Source organism: Cylas formicarius, unplaced genomic scaffold (genome assembly GCF_029955315.1).
Source record: "Cylas formicarius isolate icCylForm1 unplaced genomic scaffold, icCylForm1.1 PGA_scaffold_8__14_contigs__length_24414737, whole genome shotgun sequence".
In the NCBI taxonomy this organism is placed as follows: Eukaryota; Metazoa; Arthropoda; class Insecta; order Coleoptera; family Brentidae; genus Cylas; species Cylas formicarius.
In genome coordinates, this window is record NW_026844361.1 from 16,402,151 (window position 1) to 16,409,956 (window position 7,806).

The window sequence follows — 7,806 nt, forward strand, 5'->3', positions numbered from 1 at the left end:
AACCTGAAACTCTCTCACGACAAGGTTTACGATGCCGTTCTAATAAAATTATCCCATCTTTTACGATTGTTCATTTGTCGCCAATAATTTACCCACAAAAACCGAAATTTTTAAGATATTTTAGAATTTTTGCCCATAAACGACACACCCTGTATATGATACAATCAATGTTCGAAGCAGAGGTTATTGCCCTGGATTTTCTACGCGCCCTGGTTCAAGAATTTTTAAAAAATAGTAAATGGTTTTCGAGAAAATGTTTTTTCTGAAACCATGCACTGCGCCGTAATAATCAATGACGTCATCGAGTTTTGCCAGCCCCGAAATGGCGATTTCAATATGGATGTTTTCACGTATCCCGAGCAGCGTATGCGGTACAAAAATTGTAGCTCTTGATGCGGCCTATAACACTGCTTGAACCTATTAGCCATATTTTTTAGGATTTTTGATTTGCGCAGTTATTGCACTGGATCTTCTGCGTCTGCCGGTTAAACAATTTTGCCAATCGGATCAACGGAAAACATATTTTTCTGGAAGCTGAAATTACCGTCAACATTTTTAAAAAATACTTGGTAAATTTTGATTGCGCTCAATTTCTACCGTTTAAATGTGGACGCGGACTTTTAGTTCTCTGCTAAATTTGAAGTTAATATCTGTAAATTTAGGACACTTAACACATTTCTCATTTAGCACGGAATATCTGGAACACCCTGTATAATAGGTGAAAACATTAAATTCAAAAGTTTTTGCTGTCTACGCGGGCTATATAGCAATATAAAAGAAAGTGAGATCTGAATCATAGTTTTTCAGTTATAACCAATTTTCAATAATACTGTGACCAATTTTCAGTTTTTTTGAATTTGCGGCGCACCTGTACATTTTTGAAAAATTGTTAAAAATAAAAGTTTATAGGTCAATTATGTGATAGAAAATGCTGATGAAATGCTAGTTTCAGTATATCCGGTATCTGCGACGCGACGCTTGCATAAAAACTTTATATATATAACAACTCTGTGCTTTGCGTCCAGTTCTCCTTGTAGCGGGTTAAAGAAAACCTCGTAGTTCTGTTTGTAAAATAAAAAGTGTTTTTTAAAAACGAGATCCTTCGTTTGAAAACCTTAACTGGCGCAGTCGTGACGGATTTGGGGTAGTTTTCGGTCAAAGCCACGTCATCGGGACGATTTGATTGCGAAACGTGGGTTTCAACCCTTAAACTCCAAAACGAACCTGTGATAGACTGTCTGACAAACCCAACGTGATTGAGTTCGACTGAGGGCAAGGAAGGCAAGAAATCACCCCCGCAAGCAGTGCTACGCAAGGAAAATTCCAATAGGAAGAATAGGCTGACGACTAAGAGAAATCAAGGTTAGTGCCCAAAATTCCTATTGTTCTCCTTTCATCTTCCCTGGTTAGGACGGTGGAAATAATTTTAAGGATTCTTAGTTTTAAGTTCAATTTTAAGAAATTTCAAAATCAATTAAATTTATGAACGAAGATAAAGACGTCGACAATTTAAGTGCGTTTTTTTTACTTCGTTAAATTTAGTGGAACAGAAAGTAGAGAACAGTCAAATCAATTTGAAAATGAATTCTAATCAATCGTCGAATTCAGGTGTAAATTACACTTTGTTAAAAATGTTTATAGATAGTATTCTGCCATATAATGGTGATTCCAACACTTTAAATAGTTTTCTATCAGCTGGAGATTTCCTTTTTGATACATATGGTCAAGGAAACGACGAAATTTTAAAACAATATTTGTTAAGAACTATAAGAATGAAACTTGTTGATCGCGCACAAATTCTAGTAGGCTGTAGAATGGAGTTAGTAACGTGGGACAATATTAAAGTAGCTTTGTTAAATTGTTTTGGCGATAGACGAAATTTAGAATGTTTAGAACAGGATTTGTTTATGGCCACCCCCTTTAAAAATGAACATCCTTTAGATTTTGGGAAAAGATTACAAGTTTTAAGAAGTATCCTTGCTCAAAAAATTAATGCATTTCCTGCCGATACTATGGATAATGCAAGCAAAGTAATTCATTTACGTCAATACGATCAAATTTGTTTAAGGACGTTTATTAGAGGATTACCAGGACAATTACAAAGTATTATAAGACTTAAAAATCCGAGCTGTATAGAATTAGCTATGACCCAAATTATTGAAGAGGAAAATTTTCAATATACACAAAATATCTTCAGAACTCCAATTCAATCAAAAGTTTTACCTAATACTTCTATCGAACCCGTTAAACAATTTTCACAAAATCCAAATTATTTTAGTAACCAAAATTTTAATTATGTACAACCGATTCGCCCTACAAATTATTTTCAAAACAATAATCACCATAATCAAAATTTTAGAATTAGGCATGATCAAAATCAGTTTACTCCCCAGACTAATAGTTTTCCCAGAGGTCCAATTAATATGCCTCAACCACGCGAAGTTCCAAGAAATTTTCCTACAAATAGGCAAGTTTTTGGCCCACCTAAAAACGTATTTAAACCGACAGGTCAGGTACCTAACAATAAACCCGAACCTATGTCAACAAGAACAAACTATACTATACCACGTCAAAATAATCAAATTAACCATTTCAAACCTACTGGCCCTAGAAATTTTATTTCGCAAGAATTATACCAAATCGACGAAAGTAACGCGGTACAAACAGATGAAACATCTGCGGTATTTCAAAATGAAAATATTCACCAAGACGAATACTCTGAAATTGAATTTTCAAATCAATCTGAATACTTTAATGACACTCAAAATTTTGACGAACACCCTGAAATTGAAAATCAAATCTCTCAAAATTTTACAATAACGAGCCAATGCGACTCAACGAAATGACATTAGAAATGTATACCGAAATTAATAATAGTTTACCGTACATCCAGATTAAAGAACCCGCAATTAAACTTTTAATTGATACTGGTTGTTTTCACTCGATTCTTCGACCTTCCATTGCAGAAAAATTTTATTATGAAAAAATATATCATTCCCCAACTATTATTAAAACAGGAACTGGTGAAAAGGAAACTCTATTTAAAGCAGATATTACGGCTTTCCCAGAATTAAAGGCTAATACCAACCTATCTTTTATCCTTTTTGACTTTCATAAATTCTTTGACGGTATAATAGGATTAAACGACCTAAAACGTTTTAATTTTTCTATCGATCTTGTTAATAAACAATTAAGGAATAATACAACTAATATACCAATTTTATTTAGACAACCACAAAACGAAGTATATTGTATTACTGTGAATGCACACGAAATTGTTAACGTAAGAATTCCAGTAACACAAAACAATGATGTTATTATTCCCGAGCAAGTCATTGAAGGTCTCTATTTTCCAGAAACACTTACTACTGCAAAAAACGGTTTTGCGCAAACAGAAGTTTTTAATTACACTGAGAAAAATATAACGTTAAATTTCCCACAACCTCTAAAAGTTTTATCTTTTCCGGACTTTCATAAAGAAAATTTTGAACTTTTTAATTTAGAACACATCTTACCAAAACATAAAGAACAATTTAGTAAATGCGACATTTCCAAAATAATTCGTTGCGAACATTTAAATTTAGAAGAAAAATCTGCTATAATAAGGCTCTGTAAAGAATATAACGATATTTTCCATCATGAAAACAAAAAGTTAACGTTCACCAATAAAATCAAACATTGTATAAGAACAACGGATGAATTGCCTGTATACACTAAATCATATAGATACCCCTTTATCCATAAAGAGGAAGTTCAACGGCAAATTAACAAAATGTTAGACGACGGAATCATTAGACACAGCCAAAGCCCTTGGAGCAGCCCCATTTGGGTAGTCTCGAAGAAACCTGACGCCAGCGGCAAGCAGAAATGGAGGATTGTCTGTGACTTTCGTAAGGTAAATGAGAAAACGATAGACGACCGCTATCCATTGCCTAATATAAATGATATACTCGATAAATTGGGACGGTGTAATTATTTTTCAACTATCGATCTTTCATCTGGTTTTCATCAGATCGAAATGGATCCGGAATCAATTGAAAAAACAGCTTTTAGTGTCGAGAATGGTCATTTTGAGTTTGTTAGAATGCCTTTCGGATTGAAAAATGCCCCCGCGACATTTCAGCGCGTCATGGATAATGTTTTGCGTGATGTACAGGGAAAGGTTTGTCTAGTATACATGGACGATATCATAGTATTTTCGTCATCCCTAGAAGAACACATCAAACATCTTAAACTTGTTTTCCAAAAACTGCGACAAGCTAGACTAAAAATTCAACTAGATAAAACGGAATTCCTACGAACCGAAGTAGAATTTTTGGGTCACATAATAACAAAAAACGGAATTAAACCGAATCCCAAGAAAATTATTGCAATCCAGAAATTTCCTGTACCGAAAACAGCAAAAGACATAAAATCTTTTCTAGGCCTTCTAGGATACTATAGAAGATTTATTAACGGATTTGCAAAACTCACCAAGCCATTCACAAATTGCCTGAAGAAAGGAGCGACCATCAAACACACGCCAGAATTTCTAGAAGCATTCGATCTTTGTAAAAATATCTTGTGCAATGATCCAATACTACAATATCCAGATTTCGAAAAACCTTTTATATTGACAACGGACGCCTCTAATGTTTCTATAGGAGCGGTTCTCAGCCAAGGAAAAATTGGTAGTGATCTTCCCATAGCCTTTGCCTCTAGGACATTGAACCCGGCTGAAAGCAATTACTCAACCATAGAGAAAGAATTATTAGCAATCGTGTGGTCAACAAAATATTTCCGACCATATTTATTTGGCCGAAAATTTGTGATAGTTACCGATCACAAACCTCTACAATACCTGTTTAATATGAAAGAACCAAATTCCAGATTGCTAAGATGGCGACTAAAACTGGAAGAGTTTAATTACATAGTTCATTATAGGAAGGGCAAACTGAACACTAACGCTGATGCCCTATCACGCATCGAACTAAATATGATAGATAAAGAGTCACTTTTCGGAAATCCTGGAGATATTAATGAAGATATCGATAAATACATACATGAAGAAGATCAAAATATAAGCCTTGAACAATTGGAACAAATTGAAGACGTGTTTAACCCTCTAGAAAATGTAAACACTCCAAAAATTAATATCATCTCGGACATTCAAATTAAACCGCCAAATATTCCTAATACTGGTAAGACAGTACACTCAGCAGCTGAAGATCCAATATTAAATATACCAATTACCGAAAATATTTTAAATACTTACTCTAATCAAATAATATTTAACCAAAAAACAAACGGTCGTTATCACGTGATTAGGAGTTACCCATTCCAAAATAAATCTAGATTTTCTGTTTATTTAAGTCAAAACTATCAAAATGAAATAATTAAATTCTTTTTAGATTATTTGGATCCAACAAAAATGTACTGCCTTTATGTACAAAACACCGAAATAGATTTAAATCGAGAACTATCTGTTTTGTTACCAAATACATTTAAAAACCGTGCTTACAAATTGGTAATATCGAAAACTCTTTTAACTGACGTCACTGACAGGACAAAACAAAAAGACCTAATTGCATATCATCATGAAAAAACCTGTCATCGAGGAATTAATGAAAGCCTAATAGCATTAAAAAGGCTCTATTATTGGCCAAATATGAAAACTGATTTAACTGAATATATTAATAATTGTGACACGTGCCAACAAACAAAATATGATCGACATCCACCAAAATTAAAGTTTATGTTGACACCGACCCCTTCTGAACCATTAGAATCCATCCATATGGATACTTTTCAAATATGTAACGTAAAATTTCTTACAATTATAGACGTATTTTCACGGTACGCCCAAGCTTATCCGTTAGAACCCGCTTGCACAGCAATTGCTATCTTAGACGGTTTAGCGACCTTTATAAGTCATCACGGCCTACCTCAACAAATAACGTGTGATAATGGTACGGAATTTAAAACGTCTTTGCTTTTAGATTTCTGTAAATTGCATAAAATTGCAATTCATTTTACAACTCCCGGCAATTCTAATAGTAATAGTCCAATAGAGAGATTTCACTCTACTCTTGTTGAATTATATAGGGTACTAAAATTAAAAGAACCTAAAGAAGCCCCTAAAAATTTAATAAAATACGCCATTATAGGTTATAATTCATCAATGCATAGCGTAACAAAACAAAAACCTTTTGACGTTATTAATGGAAAAGTAAACGGTTTAGATCCCTTTGATTTAACGGATGAAATCATTGTAAATAATTATATCACAGATAGACGTGAAAGACTAAAAACTATCTATCAACAAATTTACGAAACATCGTTAGAAACAAAAATACGTTTAAATGAAAAACAAAACGAAAAACGAGAAAATCCACCTGAAATGAAACAAAATACAAAGGTTTACGTTACTGACAAAACAGCAAAACGTAGTAAGGACAAACCCCGAAGAAAACCTGTTATTATAGATCAAGATATTGGGAATAAAATTATTACAAAAAATAAAAAAATAATTCATAAATCTCAGATCCAAAAACCTAAAGCTTTTTCTTCTTCGCAGGTTAATGAACCGGACAACGCTGTTCCTTCTTGCAGCTACGCTGTTATTAGTGATAGCGAATAATGATATTGAAGTTATCCCAATTAAAACACCACTTCTCCCCTTCCGCTTAGGAAATGCTCGAATAATTCAACATCAACATACATTTTTGCATTTTGTAGAAACATCTCAACTTTTTAATCAATTACGTAATTTAGAATACGCTTACGCTGTAATCTCAAAATCATTAAACTATACAAATAAACATAATTATCAGAATGTACACTATATTAATGGAAATAATTTACTTAATAATGTTCGATATTTAATTACTCAAGTAAAATTTAAACTTGGTAACATAAAACCTAATAACCGTACAAAAAGAGGTTTAATAAATGTTGTAGGTAAATTATCGAAATGGCTTTTTGGCACTCTCGATTCAGAGGATGGACAAAAATACGATAAAATTATCACAGAACTTGTGCGTAGTAAACATTCATCTGACATCCAACTAAAAAAGCAAACCTCGTTGATTCAACAGCTGATTGACAACTATAATGATACTATAACACTTCTACAGAAAAATCAAGAAGCTATTAAAAAACATATAGACATTTTTGAATATAATTCAAATAAAACTATTACTGACATAACTACTTTCATTAAAGCTCAAAATACACTAATGCAAATTATTCTAAATTGCCAAAGTTTTATAACTTTTTTGGATAATTTAGAAAATGCCATTACATTTGCGAAATTAAACACATTACATCCTGTAGTAATATCGGCGGCCGAATTAGAACAAATAATTTTTAAATTGACTGTTCTCTATGGTGATAATCAAATTCTAATTTTTGAAAATCAAAATAATTATTATCAGTTAGCAAACTTACAAGTTAAATTTACAAAAGATAAAATAATTTTTGCCGTCCATATTCCGATTTTTCTTAAAGATATTTTTGAAATATTCCACCTGTTCCCAGTACCTGTGAATCACTCCTTAATTATACCTAATTCACCCTACCTAATATTGGGCACTGACATGCAACAATATCAAGAATCAATCTGCCCAATCATTGAAGACACCTACGTTTGCGAAAATCAACTTACCCAGCCCATCGGTGATTGTGTGACAACCCTCATTAAATATGCCGAAAACAAAAATTGCCACGTAGTCAATGTAAATGTTTCAACGCATATAATACGACCAATCACTAGTAGATTTGTTTTGATAATACCATCGGAACAGAAACTTAAATTACAAATGAATT